The sequence below is a fragment of the Dipodomys merriami genome, unplaced genomic scaffold (assembly GCF_024711535.1).
Source record: "Dipodomys merriami isolate MVZ:Mamm:240054 unplaced genomic scaffold, mDipMer1.0.p SCAF_8, whole genome shotgun sequence".
In the NCBI taxonomy this organism is placed as follows: Eukaryota; Metazoa; Chordata; class Mammalia; order Rodentia; family Heteromyidae; genus Dipodomys; species Dipodomys merriami.
This window is the reverse complement of record NW_027206401.1, coordinates 42,178,225-42,202,175: the sequence shown is the minus strand read 5'-3', so window position 1 is coordinate 42,202,175 and position 23,951 is coordinate 42,178,225. Positions and strand designations below refer to the sequence as shown.

General features: G+C 35.8%; 1 protein-coding gene across 6 annotated transcripts in view; it reads left to right on the top strand.

The window, feature by feature from the left end:
• Nucleotides 1-23,951, top strand: part of Fut9 (fucosyltransferase 9) — a 166,668-nt gene that overhangs the window by 94,663 nt on the left and 48,054 nt on the right. Inside the window, exon 3 of one of the 6 annotated variants that reach the window (XM_070010754.1) lies at nucleotides 3,729-3,854. The exons of the other annotated variants lie outside the window; for them this stretch is intronic. The gene's annotated coding sequence lies outside the window, so the exon portion shown is untranslated. The remainder of the gene's footprint in view (nucleotides 1-3,728; nucleotides 3,855-23,951) is intronic. 6 annotated transcript variants of the gene reach the window in all.

The window sequence follows — 23,951 nt, the reverse complement described above, 5'->3', positions numbered from 1 at the left end:
AAGTGTCATTTCCAAGAAGCAATGCCCCTAGAGAAGTAGAACTGCTAATTAACTTTCCTCAGAAGATAAATTTTTGTACTTCGTAGAATTTATTTAGGCCACTGAACTCAGCTAAGAATAAGTACTGGGAAACAGTAAACCTGGAAAGGGAAAAGAATATTTGGAATTATTGCAATCATTTGAAATGTTATTTTTTTAATTTAAGAAAGCCTATCTTAAATTCACTTTGTAAGTGTCAGGCTCAGACCTTAGTTTAAGAATTAAGCTCAGGGACTGAGACACCTTAGTTCAAGCAAACACAGAAAATTGTACATCTCCACCTATAAAACTCATTTTATAAATGCTACTCCAGTCTCCTTCGGTGGTTACTAGAATCAATGTTCATAATTCATAAGTGAACTTAATGTCTCACATTAAATGGTCAGTAACTGACAACTATTGGCTTGACAGCTCTGTGGGAAGGATTACACAGTCCTCATTTATACACTCTTGTTGCATTTTGTCTGATTTCTTATATGAGTACAGTTTTATCACTTATTAAAACTATTTTCAAAATCTATAGTCCCTCATATAAAAAATAAAATGTGCAACTCAGTACCTGTATTGCAAGCCTATAATCTTAGCTACTCAGGAGGCTGATATGTCAAAAGCCCTTGGAAAGCTGGAAAATAACCAAGACCAATTGATCTCCACAGCAATGTGTATGACCATTGCACTTTACTACCTCCCACCTTTGGTGTACACATTTTAACTTTCATTAATATTCATTAATTTGTTTACAGAAAATGTAAACTAAATTATGGTAAAATATCCATTTCTGTTGTGTAGAACCAACTGCAATGCATTTGTTCCTGGTCCTCAGTGCAGTGCTATTATGTAACCTTGTCAAATTAGCTGCATGACACATTCAAATTTCATGCCATTATCAAAAAGGTAGAAGACACTGTATTATTGAGACAACCTGCTACAAGTTCAGAAATAATATGCTGTTTGAAAAGAGAACAGATAAAATTATTGGTGAATTTAATTTACCAAATGGCATTATTGAATGTTCCATAACGTGAATGGCAGATTGGGGAAGAGAAAACATCTTTGGTGTGTATTGGCTGATATGTTTCTTCTTTCTTCAGGAACAAAAAAAATCCAAGTATATATAGTATATTCAAACATAAGCATATTATGATGTATGTATTCACTGACAATGTGGGCTAGTAGAGTTATTTCTATAGCTACTGCTTGTTGTTTTCTTTTAAAAAAATGTTGTGGTCTTGGACAATATTTAATTTGGATTAGAAATAAATGGGTGAAGGTTACTATGCCCCTGGGAAGGGTGTTAATAAGTGAATGCCAGAGGTTGTACATTAATGTCACCATGCAGACTACTTGAAGCTAGAGAGACTAGTTGCGAGCCAGTCTAATTAATTCTGATCATTTTTCAACTTTAAAGGCAATCGTGACCATCAAGATTTAAGATAGATAATGAACAGTAAGAATACCATGTAAGGATCTACACAGCAAATTAAACTGCTCTTCTCTTCAGCAATATGCCAGCTGTTGAAAAGAAATGGCAGTGAAGTGGAGAGTTGATGTTTAGTAAGATTCTGATTTGCAGGAAAAATGAGGTCTTCAGTAGTACTCAACAAAATTGGAACCGTAATTAATGATGCTGTATTTTGCCCTTAGAATTTCTAATAGGTATGTTTTATTGTGTCTTCTTACCACAATTAAAAAATGAAAGCGTTAATGACAGAAAAAAGTCCTTTGGAAATGAAAATGTAAGAACAAACATTTTTCTCTGAGACTAAAAGCATCATCTAGTGACTTTTTTTCTTCTTCTTTTTTTTTTTTTAACATTTTTACTGTGAAAATACTGTACAGAGGAGTCACAATTACATGGGCAAGATAATGAGTACATTTCTTATCAAGCATTGTTGCCTCCTCCTTTGTTTCCCCTTCTTATTCCTTCCCATCTCCCTCTAGTGACTTTTAACTCAGTGATGCGTTTCATGGCTTGCTTGGTTTAGGCCTACTGCTCTCTGCATGAAACACAACTTTTTTGAGGTGAAGGTATTTAATAGGATCCCTTAAGATTATAAAGGGAAGGGAAGTAAGGGAGAAAGTTAGAGGGAATGAGTTGGATCAAAATCCATTGTATGCATGTGTTCAACTGCTATATTCTAATGAAAATCATTTTTAAAAGCAGTGAAGAGAAAATCATGTAAAATAATCACTTCTAGATTAACTTTTATTCATCAATTGGTGATTTTTCTTGTCTTCCTCTTATCTAAAAAATACATTGATGAGATACTATTGGACATATGTAGAAATCATATCCATATACTACATGAGTATGTTGTCACTGAAATATCAGCAAACAGCTAAAAAGCAATTTACCTTAACTTTATAATTTCTAGTTGAGTAGATTGAAAGATTTAGCCTTTTAGCTTTGCCTATGCAATATATGATATAGTAACAGAAGATGAATTCAGATAAATACAGTAATACCTTAGTATTAAAAATGAACACAGATGGGCATTGATGGCTCAAGCCTGTCATCCTAGCTATTCAGGAAGCAAAGGTTTGAGGATCATGGTTGGAGTCTAGCCTGGACAGGAAACTGCATCCTGTGTGTTGTGATTATTAAATAATTTTGTTTTGCTTATTGTGCTTCATATTTTCATTGCAGTACACTTCTTAATGTATCAATAATTAGCAGTCCTTTAGAACACTGAGTATTCAGTAAATGATTTGCAGAAGATTAAGAATTACCTCATATTGTGGAAAACTTCACAGTGCTTGTATGCTGTGTTGATGCTTTTTAAGTTCATGAGAGAACAAATTTCATTTTTTTTAAAAAATACAGAGAATCACTTAAGTGTGTCAATATTCTGTGTAGGACACAATAAGGGTATTCTGGGATTTAAAACAATTAGAGAAAAGAAATAATCTTATTCTCAGACTAAAAACCATTATTAAGTAATTTCACAAGAAACCAATTGAATGTGACTTTGAATGTTGTTTATGAACACCAACTTCTATATGACTTACAAACCGGTCTTGCTCTTTACAGAGCATAGATTACATCCTAAAAAGTAGAATAGGACACGGGAAAATGGAAATTTTATGACACAGATAACAAATCATTGACATTTACCTTTTCTTGTGTTCTATGTGTATAAAGATGAAATTAGATTCATGGTCACCTGAAAATGGTCAGCAAATATTTACCAAGAACTTATTAATTCAAGGGATACTTAAGCTGGTGTGAGGCAGGGAACTATGAGACACATCTCTCTTAAAAATGTAAAGAATAATTCTTCCTCTCTCTCTCTCTCTCTCTCTCTCTCTCTCTCTCTCTCTCTCCCTCTCTCTCTCTCTCTCTCTCTCTCTCTCTCTCTCTCTCTCTCTCTCTCTCTCTCTCTCCCTCTCTTCTTCTCTCTTTGTGTCTCTCTTCCCCCCTTCGTCTCTCTCTCTCTCTCACCCTCCTCTCTCTTTTCCTTTATCAAAACCAAAAATCCTTCCTTCCATGAACATATGCTTCTACTTGGGAGGATATATTGACCTTTAAGTAAACCATGGTGGCTTTCAAACTATTGGAGCATGTGTGTGTGTGTGTGTGTGTGTGTGTGTGTGTGTGTGTGTGTTGTGTGTGTGTATATTTGTGCACCAGTGCTGGGATTTGAAAACAGGACCTGGATGCTGTTTCTGAGTGTTTTTTTTTCCTCAAGGCTAGCACTCAACTTCACTTCTGGCTTTTTGGTGGTTAATGGTCGCACATCTGCCCAAGCTGGCTATGAACCATGATCCTCGATCTCAGCCTTCTGAGTAGCTAGGATTGCAGGCATTCACTACAGGTACTTACTCTGTTTAATTAATTTTGAAGAATGTATTATTCAATGTTAGATCCATTCCTTCACAAAAATCGAATCTTAGAACCTTTTGCTATCTTCCCATTCAAAATATTAAAGGGATTATGGTATGGTTCTCCAATAAAAGAGAAAGGAATGCTTGGGCTTTGGTGACTTACACCTGTAATCCTAGTTCAAAGCCAGCCTAAGCAGGAAAGTCTGTGAGAAACTTATCTCCATTTAACCACCTGAAAACGTGAAGTAGACCTGTGACTCAAAGTGATAGAGTTCTAGCCTTGACCAAAATGTCTCAGGGGCAGCATCCAGGCCCTGAGTTCATGCCCTATGACTGATCCAATAAAAAGGAAAAAGAGCTTTTTGAAAGAATGACTGAGTCTAGGACTGGAACAGAGAATATGAAAGTGAGCTTTCTAAATCTCATTTGCCAGAAAGTAAAGGAATGTGCAAAAATTTAAAAGAATCGGGGCCTATCAAAAATATAAAAAGACAAGATGAAAAGTTTCCTAGTACCAAATTTTAGAAAATTATAATTGAACCATTTGACAAAAGTTATCCAATGTATAAAATGAATACTTAAGTTAATAAGTGGTTAGATAGTTAGACAAGGGAGAAAACATAGATGTTTCAAGAAGAAAAATGTTCAGTGTATTCTCCTTATGTAAGGAGAAAGGAAGGAGGAAGAGGAGGCAGAAGAGGGGGAAGGAGAGGAGGAGGGGAAGAAAGGGGAAGGAGAGAAGGAGGGGGGGGGAGAGGGATGAGACATATTGAGAGCAGATATCCTGGGCATAATGTGATGTGAATGATACATCCCTTACCACTTTGGTCTTTCTCTGGAAAGTCATGAGTGCAGGCTAAATTGGAAAATAGTATGTAAATATCCTAACTAAATAGACCCAATGGTAGAACACATCAGAGTGTGGAAGCATAGATTCTAAGAGGAGAGAGGAAGGACTATTTACTAAAGCTACAGGAAACATAAGTAATGCATGTATGAACCAATGTGCTTTGGTTTAATAATGACCAATTGGTTATGATCACAGCCAGTATCATTTCAGTGTAAATGTTAATGAGGTTAGGTGGGAGGTTTAGAAGTGGCATTAGCAAACATAAGTAGTTATTTCAAAAAAATTTTATGGGAACAACAATAACATTATTATGTTGACATTATTATGAGACATTATTGTTATGTCTCTAATAGAAAATTAGAGACATATGTAGAGAATATGGTTATGTTTTTCCTTTCATGTTTAAAAATATGATTTTGTTTTTCTTTTATATTATAGTTAAGATTGAAAAGGTCTGATAAAGACTGAAAACACTTGAATTCAGATAAAGAAATGACCAAATCCATTCTCTGATTTGGTTTGGTTTGATTGTGTTGGGTTGGAATTGATTCAATTTTATTTTTTTTATTTTTTTATTTTTTAATCTTTTTTTATTCTGAAAATACCATAGAGAGGGGTTACAATTACATGGGCAAGGTAATGAGTGCATTTCTTTTTTTTTTTTTTTTTTTTTTTTTTTTTGGTCCGGTTGTGGGGCCTGAACTCTGGGCTTGAGCACTGTCCCTCAGCTCTTCAGCTCAAGGCTAGTGCCCTACCACTTGAGCCACAGCGCCACTTCCGGCTCTTTTCTTTTTGCTTATGTGGTGCTGAGGAATCGAACCCAGGGCCTCAGGCATGCAAGGCAAGTGCTCTACCACTGAGCCACCTTCCCAGCCCATGAGTGCATTTCTTATCAAGCATTGTTGGAAAAAATTACACTGTCAAGAAAGCCAGGCCCAAAGAAACATAGGTCCCTTGGTTTCCTTTATTTGCAATAACTAATCTATGTCTAAAACAAGCAGAAATGGTCAGATAAGTTGATGTTAGGGAAATGAACCCCAAGATAAAGATTCAAATGTTTTTTTCTTTCTTGCTATTGTTTCTAACATATTTATAAGGTATTTCTTTGTTCCTTTGTATGTCCCTCCCCCACGGTATAACCCCTGTTTTCACTGTATTTAATGTTGGTAAGGGAAAGGAAGGGAAAAACAAATTGTTTAAATAGGGATACAGGTGGAACCATTGCAACAATGAGATGTACAAGATGTTATGTCAAAAATGAACTTTACAACTTTGGCGCTGGGTGGGGGGGGGAGATGGGAAGGGATGGTAAGAGGAAACAAAGGAAGAGGCAACAATGCTTGATAAGAAATGCACTCAATTTTATTTTAAAACACAATCTCACTACCAGGGCGAGGCTGGAAATCTCAATTCTCCTGTGTCCAGTCTCCAAAGGTCTGCAATTATAGACATTCACTCCCATGTCTGACAAAGCCACATGAAATCTAGAGAGCTGATCTTTCACAATTACTAAAGTAAAAGTGGTAATGATAAAAATATACGTAGATAACTTAGAATGTTTAAATATGGAATACTGAGGAATTTCCCATCTGCTAGATTTTGAATTCTTTTTGAAATACAAGGCAAATTCTTCTACTGGGAATAAAATCAAGTTTAAATCATTGAGGATTTAGGAAAGTTCTGAGTATTATGAAAGTGCCATTTGGGGAGATGAATGAATGGCTTTAGAGTTCGTAAGTGGGTTGGGCTCTATGAATTTGTACCCCATGATATTCAAGCACATGAATTTTTTTCTGAAAGTTATCAGTATTCTTAGTATAAAAGACTAAGGAAACAGTTGATTGACTCCAGTAAAAGCTTATAGGAGCTGAAGTTTCCAGGGAGATTTTATATAAGCCAGAGAATGGCCATCAAGGTTCATACACTTATCAAACTTATCAAACACTGTAGTTTGGCTAGGTGCTGGTGGCTCAAGTCTGTAATCCTAGCTAGTCAAGAAGCTGAGTTCTGAGAATCCCAGTTCAAAGCCAGCCCAGGCCATGACACTTTCATCTCCATTTAATGACCAAAAGCTACAAGTGGAACTAGGTCTCAACTAGATACTCTAGCTAGCTAGAGTGCTAGCTTTGAGCACAAAAGCTCAGGGATAGCAGCCATGTTCTGTGTTCAAGCTCTAAGGCTGACACCAAAAAAGAAAGCAAAATTTCTATGATTGACTTTAAAATATTTTATGTTACTTACATTATATCATATTATTTATTTAAGCACCTACAATTTTTGAGAAGGTAGATAATTTATCTGCACTTTTAAAAGAAAGAAAAATAGCAACTTAGTGAAGTTTACGGTTGTATTCTGAAGGGTTTTGGCCCCTGGAGATTCATACGTTGTAAACCTAGTCACCAATGTGATCATTTTAGGTGGTGCCTTTGGCAAGTAAGGAGATTTGGAAGGCAGGCCACTCACAAATTACATTAGATTGTATTGTGCCCTTAAAAAGAAGCTACAGTGCACAGCTGTGCTATGTTTCATGAGAACTCAGAGAGAAGATTCCCAGTTTGCCAGCCCCTTGACATTGAACATCTCATCCTCCAAACTATGAGATTTTGTTGGTTTGTAAACTAACCAGATTATGCAGATCTTCCCTTCAATGGCATAACTTCTTGATGTCATCGTTAGAAATGAAGCCAATCCCATTTTAATTCTAAACAATGTGGTTTTATACATTACATCTTTCTCTGAATTAATTTTCTACATCTTTACTTGCTTAACCTTGCAAACAGTACTTTAGCTTTTAATACATGACTTTCCTACATTAAAAAGTGCAGATACCAACATAAAGTGTTTTATTAAGGTTTGTTGTGAGGAAGAAATTGTATAGTGAATTTGTGACAAAGAAAACAAGTAGCATTTGTGAATACCAGTTATGCTACAACTTCTCACATTAATATGAAGAAAACTTCAGAGATACCTTCACAGTTATTTATTCTGGTAATCATTAATAGAGTAGACATGATATGACAGGCATCATATTGCCACTAGAAAAATAAGAACTTAAAGGTACATATTTGCTGTGAATGCTTTGTGGGTCAAAGGGTGAAGTTATCCATGCAAGCTAATTTTTGTCAAGTGAATTTCAGTCATGCAGATAATAACAATGAGATGTTGCCGATATCAAGTACAGAATAGCTAGGAAATTTACCCAAACTTTCCAGAAGTGTGACATTACAGACAGAAAGAAGAATATGAGCTGAGATGATAAACCAAGAACCATCTCCAGGTGCTCAGAACTCCAGGTGGCAAGACTTTCAGTAATGATGAGGAGCATTCAATAAGATAGACATTAATAGACCAGGAAAGTATTTTATAAAAACAGATAAGTCATATGGTTTCTTCCTTCACTCCCTCCTTTCCATCTTTCTTCCCTCCTTTTCATCTTTCCTCCCTCCTTTTCATCTTTCCTACCTTCTTGTTCTCTTTCTCTATTTCTTCCTCTTTCCATCTCCATCCATCTTTTACTCTCTCTGCTTCTTTTTCTTCCCTTCCCTTTCTTTTGTTTTTCTTTCTTCCCTTCAAATTTCTCCAATGCTCAATCGTCATCTCTTGAGCAGACTTTAAGTGCTTGTGTACTAAGCATAGAGCCATACTAACTGGTTTCTGTCAGAACTTGTTCAGAAATATTATTATTATTTAGGAATTTTTAAGTATTTTTATTTTTAATATATATATTATTGTAAAGATACTGTACAGAGGGGTTACAGTTACATGACTAAGGTAATGAGTACATTTCCTATCTAGCATTGTTACCCCTTCCTTTGTTTTTCCACCAACTATCCTTTCCCTCCCCACCTCCCCAACTCCTTCTTATCCCACCCAAAGATAGGGACACAAGAGGTTTTATCTGTGTCTCTATTGTTTTTAATGCACTATGTGACTTTCTTGTTTCTTTTGTATATTCTTCCCCCACGATATAACCCCTGTTTTCACTGTATTTGATTCCAGTGCCCTGCATGTTGTATATATATTTTTCTAATTTGGGGAGGGGAAGGGAAATAACAAAATGCTGAAACAAGGATACAGGTTGACCCATTGTGACAATGATAATCCACTATGTTGAAATCAGAAATATTATTTTTAAATATGGAGGTATAAGGTTCATGTGTACATTGAAATTTTACATAGGGTAGTATAACCATGTCTTTTTGCAAACAGTATTAGAAGCTGGAAAGGGTCATCTGATAGAGGAAAAAAAGTACAGTTTTTTAATCATTTAAGCAGATTCACTCTGTGCCTTTCACACTAGCCATCTGTTTTGATGATAGCCACATGGAGATATGTAATTCTGATTGCACATTTCAATCAGGAACAGACCCAACTCAGCCAGGGAAGAGGTCTTTCCTTATGTTTATATATATATATACATATATATACATATATATATATGTATATATATATATATAATTGTAATGATACTGTACAGAGGGGTTATAGTTACATGAGCAAGGTAATGAGTCTATTTCCTATCAAGCATTGTTACCCCCTCCTTTGTTTTTCCCTACCATCACTTTCCTCCCCACCTCCCTCACCAAAGTTGTAAAGTTTGTTTTGAACATAATGTCTTGTACATCTCATTGTTACAATGAGTCAACCTGTATCTTTATTTCAGCATTTTATTTCCCTTCCCCTCCCCAAATTAGAAATATATATATACAAGATGCAGGACACCAGAATCAAATATGGTGACAACAGGGGTTATATCATGGGGGATGAACATACAAAAGAAAAAAATCACATAGTACATTGTGAGTACATTAACAAGAACAGCAAGGAAGATAAAAATCTCTTATGTACCTATCTTGGGGTTCATTTCACTTACCATCAGCTTTTGTGGTCATATGTACATAGCTTTTGACTTTTCTGCTTGTCCTAGACATATACTAGTTACTGTACATAAGGGAGACCATGTTGGTTCTTTGAAAAAATTAACAAAAAAGAAGTCTTCCAATCCTTTAATCTTCAACCTCTTTCTGGGTCTTAGTTTACCTCTTTACCTTTGGCTCTTAACCTTTGTTCTGCTCACCTCATATTTTCTAAATGTAGCATCAAGCCTTCCTTTCTACATATTGCAGTGGGAAGGTAATTTTTTACATCCTCTGTGACTTTTGTTTTGCAAGGAGTTAGTTTCTAATCCTTTTTTCCCCTAGTGATTTTTTTCCAATTAGTTGAAGGAATGATGGTATTTGTTTACAGCTTCCAGTGTTTCCTATTAAAAAAAAAAAACACCAGTTATTCATTTAGTAAAATTGCTTGATCAATGCTAGGCGGTGCTATTATATCTTTTTCTGCTGATAGGAGTAAAGAGTGACAGGCCAGATTGAAACAACTGGAAAAACAGATTGTTGAATTAGGAGCAAAGACATAATTAGATGTACTCTGCAACAATTGGTTAGAATTGGAACCATTTAAGGCTGTACATAATCAAATATTGCCTGGAAACACTGCAGCATTGTTATTTTATGCTAAATAGATTTTTATGGAAGAGTAATAAAGGAGGAAATCTGCTTGCTAATTTGATTTTAAAACATGATAAATCTCTGTTATTTCAGCTATTAAGACTCCAAATAGGAGGTGCCTAATTAGAAAAGAAAGCAGAAAATAATTTCATATTTAAGATGTATTTTCAAAGTGAAATTATTTGTAACAATGGAAGATACATTTTTCATAATTAGACACAGAAAAAATAGATATTTTTCTAACTTCTTTGTAAAATGAAAATAAACAGATTATATATTTCTGGATCATCAGTATGGGAGGGAGAAGATAGTTTATCAAGAATATAAACCCATTTACAGAAAAGAGAAAGAATTCCACTTAAGAGTCCTGTAATTTAAGGATTGTAACCATTGCCTATGAGTTCTATTTAATGTCAGTTATTATATCAGGATTTTAGTAGATGCAGCTTTTTGCCTTATATATTCATTAGACATTATTGAGCACCAACTTTGAAACAGGCAACAGTTCTAGATGTGACAAAGTAGGACGTAGTAGAGAACAGAGGACACAAAATTTCTATCTCAAGACTCTTGTATCCTATTAGAAAATAGACTAAGAATAGGGGCTAGGAAGGTGGCTCCGTGGTAGAGCGCTTGCCTTGCATGCATGAGGCCCTGGGTTCGATTCCTCAGCACCACATAAGCAAAAAGAAAAAAGCCGGAAGTGGCGCTGTGGCTCAAATGGTAGAGCACTAGCTTTGAGCTGAAGAGCTGAGGGACAGCACCCAGGCCCAGAGTTCAGGCCCCACGACTGGATCCAAAAAAAAAAAAAAAAAAAAAAAAGAAAATAGACTAAGAATAAAGAGGTATTTAAGTTTAATGTAAGTGTAATATGTCACATTTTGAGTAGTAATGAATGCTAGCAAAGATAAATGTGAAGAACAATGGAGAAGGTGGGTGAATTTCAATTTTAGAAAGAGGTGAAGGTTTGAGTGAATTGAAGGCGCTGACCTTGTAGATCTGAAGAAAGCGTTTGTGCCAAAGTGCCACGGCCTTGAAAAATGAAGTGCTTGGTTGGTTGGAGGTGACAGTGAGAAAACTAGTGTTGATATACTAAATCTAAGGGACAGCAGTGCTGGTATCGGCTTTTAGTAAACAATGTGGTATTAGAAAAGATGGGGACTCCTTAATCAAAATAAGATCAGAAGTACTATCTGGGCTGGTTTTCATCAAAAGAAAAATGAGCAGCTTTCTTTCATTATATGTGAACTTCTAAGAGTCTGAACAATGAAGCATTGCACAGCTTCCTAAGAGGCCTAACACAGTACCGTTGTAAACAGGATTTAGTACTATCTTTAGAATCATCATTCCAGAAACAACTCCCTTTTATTCATATGTCACACTCTACTTTATTATTTAGCACACAGCCAGCACCAGGCAGTACTTATAAATTATGCTAGCTACTTTTCACATATCAAATCTAAAGTACAGCTTTGAATTAGACCTAGTATAACAACTTTTCAAACTGCAAATGAAAACATGATATGTCATATTATTATAGTCCCATTTACATACGTGCATTTCCTAAAATTAACTAATCTGGCATGAATTAAATTTTTTCTCATGCATCATACATATATTTTATGTACCTTCTCAATCTTTTCCATGTTACCATTAAACAACATTATGACTTGATGAAAGTTTGTTTTGTTTTCAAACGGGCTAATGAATTCTACATTTATTTCAAAGCATGCATCTGGAAGCCAGCTAACTACACTCAAAGGTCTGTTCCAGCCATGATTTTTATTACTGTTAATTGACAAGTACAATTGTAAAACACTAAATTTGGCATTGAACATTTTCTGTCTCTGAATAGCCATAATTTAATCAAGCTTGCTTTAGCTTTCTTATTATTTCATAATGAAATAGAAAATAACTTACAAGCAAATGCCTCTTTCCAGAAATTAAATAGAGAGTAAAGGATTCACAGGCCAAAGAGCAACAATCACTGCAAACACAATTACCTTCTTACATACAAGATAAAGCAACTCTAACCTTTAAAAAAAAAATTCAATATCAGAGTAGCACGGTCTTTTCTCCTACCTAGGTTTGGAATACATTATCAACATGTTCCTACCAAAAAGGAAGAAAAAGATGGGCCATTATGGCATATAAAGATAGCAAATCTATTGGTGTTTCCCTGAGAAAATAATATCTTAAGTGTAGACTTTCAAACTAAAAGCAGATATAAAATTTTTTTATCTGTCCAGAATTACTATGTACATCTGCCACTAGTAGCACCCAGAGTGGAAATTTCCTAACCTTTTATCCTTCCTATGCTAATTGAAATGTTGAAGACCCCAGGAGATTAGTCATGCAATCAGTTTGCACAAAGCACTTGAAGCATCACTTGGAGATGGCTACCCAGCATGGATGGGAGCTTGCATAAGTAATCCACAGGATTTCTCTGAAGATATCACACTCATGCTAGATAAAAGATGTTCAGGAAAGGAGACATAGTTAATATTGCATGAGGGTGGGCAGGGATATCTGCTCTAATTCCACATCAGACAGAGGTAAAAAGACAAGAGGTAAAGAAGATGGAAGGGGAAATTACCTTCAGAGAAACTACAAAGAGAAGACCTTAAAAGAACATGTGTGTTGGTTTCCCTTATTTGCAATAACTGGTATATGTCTGAGACAAGCAGAAATGGTCAGATAAGTTGATGTTAGGCAAAATGAACCCCAAAATAAGGACTCAAATGGTTTTTCTTTCTTGCTATTGTTTCTAACATTTATACGATGATTTCTTTGTTGCTTTGTATGTCCCTCCTCCACGGTATAACTCCTGCTTTCACTGTATTTGATGTTGGTATAATTTGAGGAGGGGAAGGGAAAAAAAACCAATTGTTTAAATAGCCATACAGGTGGCTATTGCAACAATGAGATGTACAAGACGTTATGTCGAAAAACAAACTATGGTGCAGGGTGGGAGATGGGAAGGGATGGGAAGAAGAAACAGAGGAGGCAACAATGCTTGATAAGAAATGTACTCATCAGAGAAGTTTCTCTTTAAGTCTTTAGCCCACTTATTTATTGGGCAGTTGTTTCTTTGAGGATTTGTTATTGGGGGATTTAATTTTTTGAGTTCCAAGTATATTTTAGATATGAGACCCTTGTCTGTTGTATAGCTAGTGAAGATCTTCTCCCAATCCATGGGCTTTCTATTGATCTTGCTAGCTATGTCCTTTGCCATGCAGAAGCTCTGCAACTTTATGCAATCCCATTTGTCCAACCTTTCTTTGATTTGTTGTGTTTCCGGGTCTCTATTAAGAAAATTTCGGCCTGCGCCAAGGAGACTCAGGGTTTCTCCTATTCCATCCTGTAATGTTTTCAGAGTGTCTGCTTTGACTTCGAGGTCTTTGATCCATTTGGAGTTGATTCTGGTGCAGGGTGATATATAAGGATTTAGCTTTAGTTTTCTTCAAGTAGTTAACCAATTTTGCCAGCACTATTTACTGAAGAGGCTGTCTTTATTCCATTCTATTTTTTTAGCTCCCTTATTGAAGATTAGATGGCTATAGGTCTTTAGGTTCATTTCTGGGTTTTCAATTCTATTCCATTGGTCCTGAGGTCTGTTCTTATGCCAGTACCAAGCTGTTTTGATTACTATGGCTTTATAGTATAGAGTTTGAAATTTGGTATTGGTATTCCTCTAGCAGTATTCTTTCCATTGAGGACCGTTTTTGCAATTCTGGGTCTTTTACTTACCATAGCTAAGATATGGAACCAACCCAGATGCCCCTCAGTAGATGAATGGATCAAGAAAATGTGGTGTATATATACACAATGGAATTCTATGCCTCCCTCAGAAAGAATGGCATTGCCCCATTTGTTAGGAAATGGAAAGACTTGGAAAAAATTATATTAAGTGAAGTAAGCCAAGTCCAAAGAAACAGGTCCCATGGTTTCCCTTATTTGCAATATCTAGTATATGTATGAGTCAAGCAGAAAAGGTCAGATAAGGTGATGTTAGGAAAATGAACCCTTAGATATGTATTTTAATGTTTTTTTCTTTCATGCATTTGTTTCTAATGCATTTATAAGATTATTTCTTTGTTGCTTTGTATGTCCCTCCCCCACAATATAACCCCTGCTTTCACTATATTTGATGTCGGTATAATTTGTGGAGGAGATGGGGAAAAACAAGTCATTTAAGGATACGGGTGGACCTGTTGCATCAATGAGAAGTACAAGTTGTCATGTCGAAAACGAACTTTACAACGTTGGTGGGGGGGGAGGATGGGGGGGGCGGGGGGGGGGGAGAGGCTGGGAAGGGATGTGAAGGGGAAACAAAGGAGGAGGCTGCAATGCTTGATAAGAAATGTACGCATTATCTTGCCCATGTAATTGTAACCCCTCTGTACAGTATGTTCACAAAAAAATTAAAATTAAAATTAAAAAAAGAAAAAAAGAAATGTACTCATTACCTTGCTCATGTAATTGTAACCCCTCTGTACAGTATTTTCACATAAAAATAAATAAAATAAAAATAAAACATGTGAGTCCAAAGAAAACAAACAAACAAAAAATAAATTGAGTATCCCATTCTCAGTTTACTAAAGTCTAGTCTTTACCTCAAGTCATTTTTCAGGCACCAACTGTACCACAACATTAATAATAACTGGAACTTTCCTAACTTATTACCATAGTGAAGCTAAGCTAATCACAAAGCTAGGAGGATAAAGATCTAGGTTCCAATAGTAATTGATTAAATGATGTGGAGAAATGAACCACTCAATGTTTCAGATTCGTATGTAAAGAAGAGAAAATTGGGTCTGGATAGATCAGCAAGCCCTTTTTGCTTCCAAAATTATTTGAGTCTATGATCTCCATAGAGCTCTGGGGACTTTAGAGGAAAGAAGTCAGTCAACAACCACTATCAAAACCAGTCAAAACATTAATATAAATCACCAAAGTCTCTCTGTTAAGGTAGAAAATTAAAAATGAGTGAATGCTCTGTAGTGCACCCGAACACATTTAGACTGACGGATTTTTTCAAATTTTATACTTCAGCTTCAGTGAAAATTACATGGTAGACTGAGCTTAGCTGTGGAGATATGCAATGAAAGATATTTGTGCCCGGATTGTCTAGTCTTGCATTTCTTGGTGAAAGTATTTAAATATGTCAAGGTCCAGAGTATAGCCTAAGAAAAGCTAAAGTTGTAATAAATTAATTTCCCAAGGTTTGTACTTCTAACATAATTGGAAATACATTTAAATAAAAAATGTAAATAAGTACTCCTAAACTCTAGTGAGTAATATATGAAAGTTTAAACAAATATAGTCACGATTCTGAGTCTGTATAGGCACACAAGTCACAAGAAAATATTCCTCTACTTATCTACATCATGAATCTTGAAAGGTTGGGCTGATAGATTTTCAGCTACTTGAAAGAAGAGACTGCTTTCATTATAGAAATCCCTAACATCATGTCAGAGTCAGTACTCCATGCACTTTTGTTAAATGGAGTTTAATTTTTCTTTCACCAGAGTGCTTTTGTTTGCATGAAGATTATGACTACTGTTTTCTATGGCATGTAGCTGGATTTACGTCTGACAAAAATTGACTCTTCTGAAAACTGTAATGAAACATTGTGGGGGGGAAATTAAAATATTGTCTTAAAATTCATTAATCCCATCACTCCATTTAGCCTCAAATGGATGAACATTTTTTAATACTTGAAACAAGTGTTTTCTCAGTACAACCTTTCTAAAGAGCTCTCCCTTTTATTACAGCGCAATAATCCAATTACTACATTAGTATATGTAGCAATTGTGGGAAAAAGATACATTGCTACATGCTCCCCCAAAAGCAATCTCTGTCTTAGTTTTTAACAATTATATGTCTAGAACAAAATGTAAATTTACCCATATGGACCTGATCTCTCTTAGGAAGAAGACATGCACAAAAATAACAACACAAAAAAGAGAAAATGGCATAAAATTCACTGTCAGTGAGTAACTCCAGATGAAGCAATCAAAGATCAGGGAAGTCATTGTCAAGAAAGTGACATTTTGATTGGGTGGACTTTAAAATATGGAAAATTAGGAGAGAGAATGATGGAGCCAGCGTTCCCAGTGGAAGATTGAGCAACGGCAGATGACCAAGCTGTGAAGCCCATGCTGCAAAAATGCTTTTGTTTTCCTTGTGCCTCTAGCATGGAAAATTATAGTGGGTAAGGAAGCACTAGATGCTAGACATGGAGTTTACTCATCAGGCTTGGGTATAGTAAGGAGAGCTAAAAACTGAAAATAAGAAAGGAATAACATATCAAGAGCTATGCTTTAGGGGATTTATTTTGACAGCAATATGTAGGGTCTAGGCAGCAATATGAGGTGATGCTGGATCAACAGCTCCTTAATGTGGGGGAAGTGGCAGATACAGCAATGAACCCAGCTACTCCTCAAAACCAGCCTGCCTTCCACCTGTAGCAAACACGAAAATTTCCTGCTTCTTCCTGATATACTCCCAATCTGTGAAGAACTATCACTCCCCTAAGCATGAGTTATGTGGAGTTGGCCCAGTAGAATATAATAATAGTAATAGTAGAATTCCCAAGGATTGAGTCAACAAAGTAACACTTTTTAACACTCCTATTTTGCTCCTCTACTAGATTTTGAAGTTTTATAATAGTAAATTGCTTAATTCATCCTGAGATGTAGGCTATGCTACTAAAATCAGCAGTACTGAGGTTTGAACTCATGGCCTCACATTTGCTAGGCAAGTGCCCTACCAGTTGAGTCTGAGGCTCAGCCCATTTTGTTGCATTTTTTAGGTGGGTCTTACTTTAACCACCAACTGATCTCAGACCCCATTCCACCTACTTATCTCTCCTAAAGTATCAAGGATATGGTGTGTGTACTTGTACACCCAATACTAATATCAACTTTCTAATTATAAATGTGGCTACAAAATGGAAAACTATAATTCTACTATTTAGATTTCAGATTAAAAAGTAGAATGCTAAATGATGTTTTTGTTGAAATATGTTTTCCAGATTTAGTGGACTTAATAACATCAAGAAAATGTTACATAACGTCATTTTAAACACTACAATAAATTTTAAATGTAGGTTGTAAATTGAGGAGAGCCTTGCTATAGGCTTAATTGCTTTGATTAAACTTGATCATTTTGTCATCCTTAGGGTAACTTCTACTTCAAAATGAATTTCATTCAGTGGGCCAGGCTATTATAATTATTCATAATAGATTTTGTTCAGAATGTATTATAATGACTAAAGGAGATAATCTCATTTTAACAGGGAGAAAAGGAAATCTGTCAAAGAGAATGGAAGAAATTATACTTGCTTTTCTTGTCTTTGCTGCCTATGGTGAAGTAAAATTGTTTGCCTGTTATCAGAGTAAATGCAGACATACTTGAAGAAGACAAGCCTTCCTCAAAGATTTTTATCAGATAGAAACATCACTCGTTTCTTCCTGTTTGTTTTAGGACTTTGTCAATGGACTCAGTATATCCACATGCTAGATCCCTTAGAGAGAACCAATCCCCAACATTATAGGAAGAAAAAAGCTCTCTAAATCCTCAAGAATTATAGTGCTATGAGCTGAGCTTTATTATATACAAGTTCAGTAACCTTTATTATATACAAGTTCACTAACCTTATCTCTCATGAGATTCAAATTCCATCTAGGATATTTTAGACCTAGGGAATATTTTACCCTCACTATTTTTCCAGGAAACAACCATCCAATATCAAGAGAGTTAATAGTAAAAACATAACTAAGCTTTGGAATTATTTAGAACTACAAGAATCTGCTCCTTTTCATATTTCAGGCTCCATAATTTGGGATACAAAACAACAGCAATCTTAGAAGAAATATAAGCAAAGGCTTTATAGAGGTGACATTGAGAGGCATTCAGAAAAGAATCACAGGACACTCCTCTCCACGGATCCATGGGAATGATAGAGCCTGTAGAAAAGGACAGACATTCATTGTGTGTGTGTGTGTGTATGTACACATGTGCCAGTCTTGGAAATTGCTCTCAGGTCTTGGAAGTTGTCTCTGATCTTTTGTACTCAAAGCAAGCACTCTACCACTTGAGCCACAGCTCCATGTCCAGCTTTTTGGTGATTAATTGGAGATAAGAGTCTCACAGACTTTCATGCCCATGCTAGCTTCCAATTCCACTCCTAAGATCTTAGCCTCTTTAGCTAGGATTACAAGTGTGAGCCATGGACACTGGGTCCAATAAGTATTCTTTAGTAAACAAATCAGTGGAGTGAAACTTTAAAAATTCTAAATAATTTTGCTTTTGCTAAATGTCCTTCAGCCATTGCCAGTGAAGATGAAGGAACTGCATTTGGACTTATCTATGTGCCTGGCTATGCAGAGTCACAGTACACTGATACATTATGAACAGTTATTTTATATGATTCCTATACCATTATGTATAATTTAAATATTCTGACAAGTATAAATAATTTAATATTGCTGAGCATCCAGTAGACAGCACTGAGAATGAAAAGTTGTTATAAACTGCATGTACATTCAAAGAAACATCTGAAGGACATCACATAGGTATGTTTTATTCCATATGTAGAATTCAGTGAGATCTGAGCTTTGCTCACAGAAGATAGGCAAACCACATCTGGGAACTCTTACAAACAGCACAAATGGATGGACAAAATATTAAGTATGAGAGAAAAACTTAACTTTTTTTACCAGAAAAGGGGATAGAATGTCTTTACACAAGCACATTATTTTCTTCCCAAAATAAGTGGATTCTAAACTTGAGAACTTGAAATAAAAATTTTAATTCTCATAAATAATTTGCAGGATAAGCTTTTAAGACTCTAACATCTATGATGAAATACACGTGAGCAATATTTGAAGAACCTGAAATCAGACCATACCAAACTTGACTCATTTTGTCTCCTTCTGATGCACTCAGCATGCTCATATCCACTTTCCTTTCTCCTGTCCTCTCTTTTTGTTGAACTCACAAAAGGATGTTAGGCATTGACTAATGTCTTGCATTCATCTATACATGGGGGATGGAGGAAAAACTGATGGACTTTTTTTTTCTAAATGTGTGATATTCCCTTTGAGCAGACAAGAAGAGAAAAAGTTAGAAATACTTGACAAATAACTTCCTGAACATGAAACAGAAATACTTTGAAAAGTCAGAGAAATCAGACAGAATTTAGATAAGGTAATTCAAGGTCACATGATTTCTGCTAGAGTTCTCTGCATCATGATAATGATCATTAGATTTTAAATCTTTGGCTTAGACAAGTCAAAAATGTAATTATTTAAATGGGAGCAAGAAATACTGCCTTACTTGCTAAATTCATTCATTTTCCACCATAGTTTTATGGTAAGTACTAAAATTACAATTATTAAAAAAATCAGATGTCTTAGTACCATGTGCATTTTAATTTCCTGCTTCTTTCCAATATACTTCTCCTGCTAAATAATGGCCAGCAGCCCACATAGAAAGGATATGGTTAACTTCTTAATTGACATGGAGGGAGAGAACTTTTTGCTCTGGATTTATCAAGCTGTTTATTACCATGACATTCACCCTATTTCGCATTAATTTTCAAACTGAATGAGGGTAAACTGTGGGAGAATTGCTATCACTTTCTAACATTGTTTGTCCCAATATTTACTTCCATGTGATGGTTGTGGTATTTCATAAGACTCTCTGAGAGTTCAAAGTATAGTGACATTATAGTAACATTTTAATAATAACCACCATGCTTTCTAGAGTTGGATATTCGCAAGGATGAAAGAATTGAAAAGTGAGACAAGCAGGAAAGGTCAGATAAGTTGATGTGAAATGAACCCCATGATAAGGACTCAAATGGTTTTTCTTTCTTGGGATTGTTTCTAACATATTCATAAGACAATTTTTTGTTGCTTTGTATGTCCTTCCCCCACAGTATAACCCCTGCTTTCACTGCATTTGATGTTGGTATAACAAAAAATTTGTGGAGGGGAAGGGAAAAGCAAATCAATTAAATAGGGATACAGGTGGACCCATTGCAACAATGAGATGTACAAGTCGTTATGTCGAAAAACGAACTTTACAACTTTGGGGGGAGAGAGGGTGGGTTGGAAAGGGATGGGAAGGGGAAACAAAGCTTGATAAGAAATGTGCTCATTATCTTGCCCATGTAATTGTAACCCCTCTGTACAGTATGTTCACAATTAAAAAAAAAAAAAGTTGAGACCGAAAAAAAAAAAAAAAGAATTAAGAAGGTACAAACTACTGATGTAATTTTTTGGGGGGGAGGGGGGTCCAGGTGTGCGGCCTGAACTCTGGGCCTGGGGCGCTGTCCCTCAGCTCTTCAGCTCAAGGCTAGCGCTCTACCACTTGAGCCACAGCGCCACTTCCGGCTTATTTCTTTTTGCTTATGTGGTGCTGAGGAATTGATCCCAGGGCCTCATGCATGCAAGGCAAGCGCTCTACCACTGAGCCACCTTCCCAGCCCCCTGATGTAAATTTCATACCTAGTTAATTCTTGGTATCTCGGTTCTCCTAATTTGCATTAATTGTATCTGTAGCCACAATGATCTGATCCGTGTTTATTTTTTTAAGTTATGCAATTCTTTGTATTTCAACAGAGAAAAATCAACAAGTAGTATTTAGCTACTCAATACTAATTAAGAAGAACTTGTTAGGTATATTAATAAATGTAGTGTCAGCTGTAAATCACAGAATGTATACCTTAAACTCTTAAAAAGACAAAGGAAAAATATCTTAGCTTTTGTAATTTAGATGATGGTAGGTTCTGGGATACAAGCTGTTCAGGCTTACTAAATTTCTTTATAATTCTATTAGGGCTTCTTTCCCTCATGGTAAGCTTCATTCATTGTCAGTTTTTGTTTTGTTTTTAATAATTCTAAGTGGCTACAGTTTTTTTGTGCACATCACATTTACCTACCATGTTTGTCCATATAAGAAGAAATTTATTTTTCTAATAGTCACAAGTTCTGGACTTCATCCTGTTAAGCCCATTTCACACGGGCACTTTGTGAACCAGTTGACAGAACTGGACAGCTCCTCCTTGTGCAGTTCAGATGACTGCATAGGCATTCGATTATGCCTCACACAAATTGTGCTATTTGTTTGCTAAGTCCTTAAAGTGCATGCTGCTGTGCAGTAGTAGAAAGACACAACAGGAGATAAATGGACAAGGACAGTCCCATAGGGACTCCCAACTCCCTTAACATTTCAATAGGCTTTTTCTTAAATCAAAAAAAAAAAAAAAAGAATTCTCTCTATTGTATGAGGAAAAACGATCCATAATCCTAAAAGCAAATGATTTCTCATTGCATGGCAGATTAGGTTAACTTCACAATAGTATCTCCAGAAGAACTTTTAAATCAGATTCTGAAATCTAGAAAGCTACTAATCAGAATTTAGGAAGGTGTGGGAGGACTACTTAGATCAAATAAATTTTTTCCTAATGTATTTCATTTTTTTTGAGAATGGATATTACTGAGTTCTATTTTTCATACTTCCATTCATATGTTAAAGTCCCAACTTTAAGGAGATAATTATGTTAAAATTAAAGTTTTTAGTATGGGGCCTGATCTCATATGGTTACAAGGCTGGAATTTTTGTTTGAGAAAAAAAAAAGGAAGAGACACAACAGTAAAAATACACACACACACAAAAATGACAGAAGAGCCTAGAAGCCGGGCACCAATGGCTCATGCTGTAATCCCAGCTTCTCAGGAGGCTGAGACCTCAGCATTGTAGTTAAAAGCCAGCCTGGGCAGGAAAGTCCATAAGATTTTATCTCCAGTAAACTACCAGAAAACCAGAAGTGGCACTGTGCTCAAGTGGTAGAGTACTAGCCTTGAGCTGAAGAGCTGAGGGACAATACCCAGGCCCAGAGTTCAAGCATCACAACTGCCAAAGAAGAGAGTGAGCCTAGAGAACAACATCTGAGGAAATCAACTCTGACTCCTCTGTGATCTTTACCACTAGATGTAGACGTGTTTCACCTACCTGGTCTCTGCTGTTTTGTCATGGTAGCTGCACACAATTAATGATTAGTGGAACAATTAATTTATTGTTTCATTTCTTAACATACCTGAATAGGTGCATTCTAAATGTTCCTTAAAAATTATTTTACTTGCTTTTGGTTGTTTTTTGTTTTGGTTTTGTGTAGTATACCTATTTCTTTGTGGAGTTCACAAAATCGAGCTGTCTCTTCCAGCCTTCTAGTTTATGGTTTTGTGATTATGATATGGCTTGTGTTGTCCCCAGGCCCCAAGTCCAGAAGTCTTAAGTTCATCTGACCCCAATATGCCAAACAAAGAAATATGGTGAAAGATAAAGAATAGACATTTATTAAATGGCAGACAGCTTGGGTTGGGGGTTGAGGGGAGGCTGGGAAGGGATGTGAAGGGTAAACAAAGGAGGAGGCTGCAATGCTTGATAAGAAATGTACTCATTATCTTGCCCATGTAATTGTAACCCCTCTGTACCGTATGTTCACAATAAAAAATAAATAAATAAAAGAAAAATAGTCTTTTCTGGTAGGCATTGATATAAAAATGTACTGATAACTCTTGGACAAAAATAAAGGTACTCAACTATTATTACAGAGCTCTTCTGCATGAAAAAAATAAATAAAAATAAATAAATGGCAGACAGCACATCAGTACATCTTTGGCCATCTTCCAGGATACAGACATTGTTTTCAGGTTAAGGAGAATTAGGGCCAGGAGGAAAGAAAGGTGTGCATAGTTATAATCTCACCTCACAAGTTTAGCCTGATCGTCCATTTGCAGACTTTGTCTTTGAAAGGGTGTCAGAGAACTTACCACTAAATTACTCATACAAAACCCAAACAAGGTGCTCTCTTGACTGTTGGATTCTTTTCCTTAAGATGATAAGAAGAAGAGTTCACTGTGTTAGTAGTAGTTTGCCTTCCAACAAGATGCTTACCACTGAATCTTTTCTTTCTGGAACCCAAGATGATTGCACCAGGAGTGCAGCAGAATTGCCTAGGTCAAAGGGCACAGATGTAAAGTTGGGAGACCTTAAATGATACACAAGGCTGACCCAAGCACCTTTTAGGCTGGCCTCTTAGACTTAAAGTGAAAAACACTGATTTCACAGATGAAAACCATTATTTTGTAAATATTTCAGGAATGTTTTTGGAATTACAATGCAATTGAAACTTTTATTTTATTTAATTGTCCATTTATTTATTTATTTAACACTCTACCTACTCTACTCTATCTAACACTCTACCACTCAAGCTACAGCTCTACTCTGGCTTTATAGTAATTAATCAGAGGTAAGAGTCTCATGAACGTTCCTGCTAGGGCTGGCTTTGAACTATGATCTTCAGATCTCAACCTTTTGGATAGCTGAGATTATAGGTACCACTGGTACCAGGCCAATTTAAATTTTTTTATATTGTTTTAAGATGGCCAATTTTCTTTCCAACCTGCAAATATTCTGATGATCATGTATGAGCTAGTGAAACTACCAGAATGATTTCTTCCTAATATTTTTGTTGTAGTTTTTTTTAGCACATCTTTTCTGCAAGAAAACTGGGATCCACTTCTCTTTTCAATTCATCATAAACCCAGTTCTCATTAAAACATAAGTGAAATACCTCCTTTCTTAAAGGAGGTCCTACATTTTGATCTTGACTGTATACATTATAACTGCCTGTATCTACAGCACGGAAA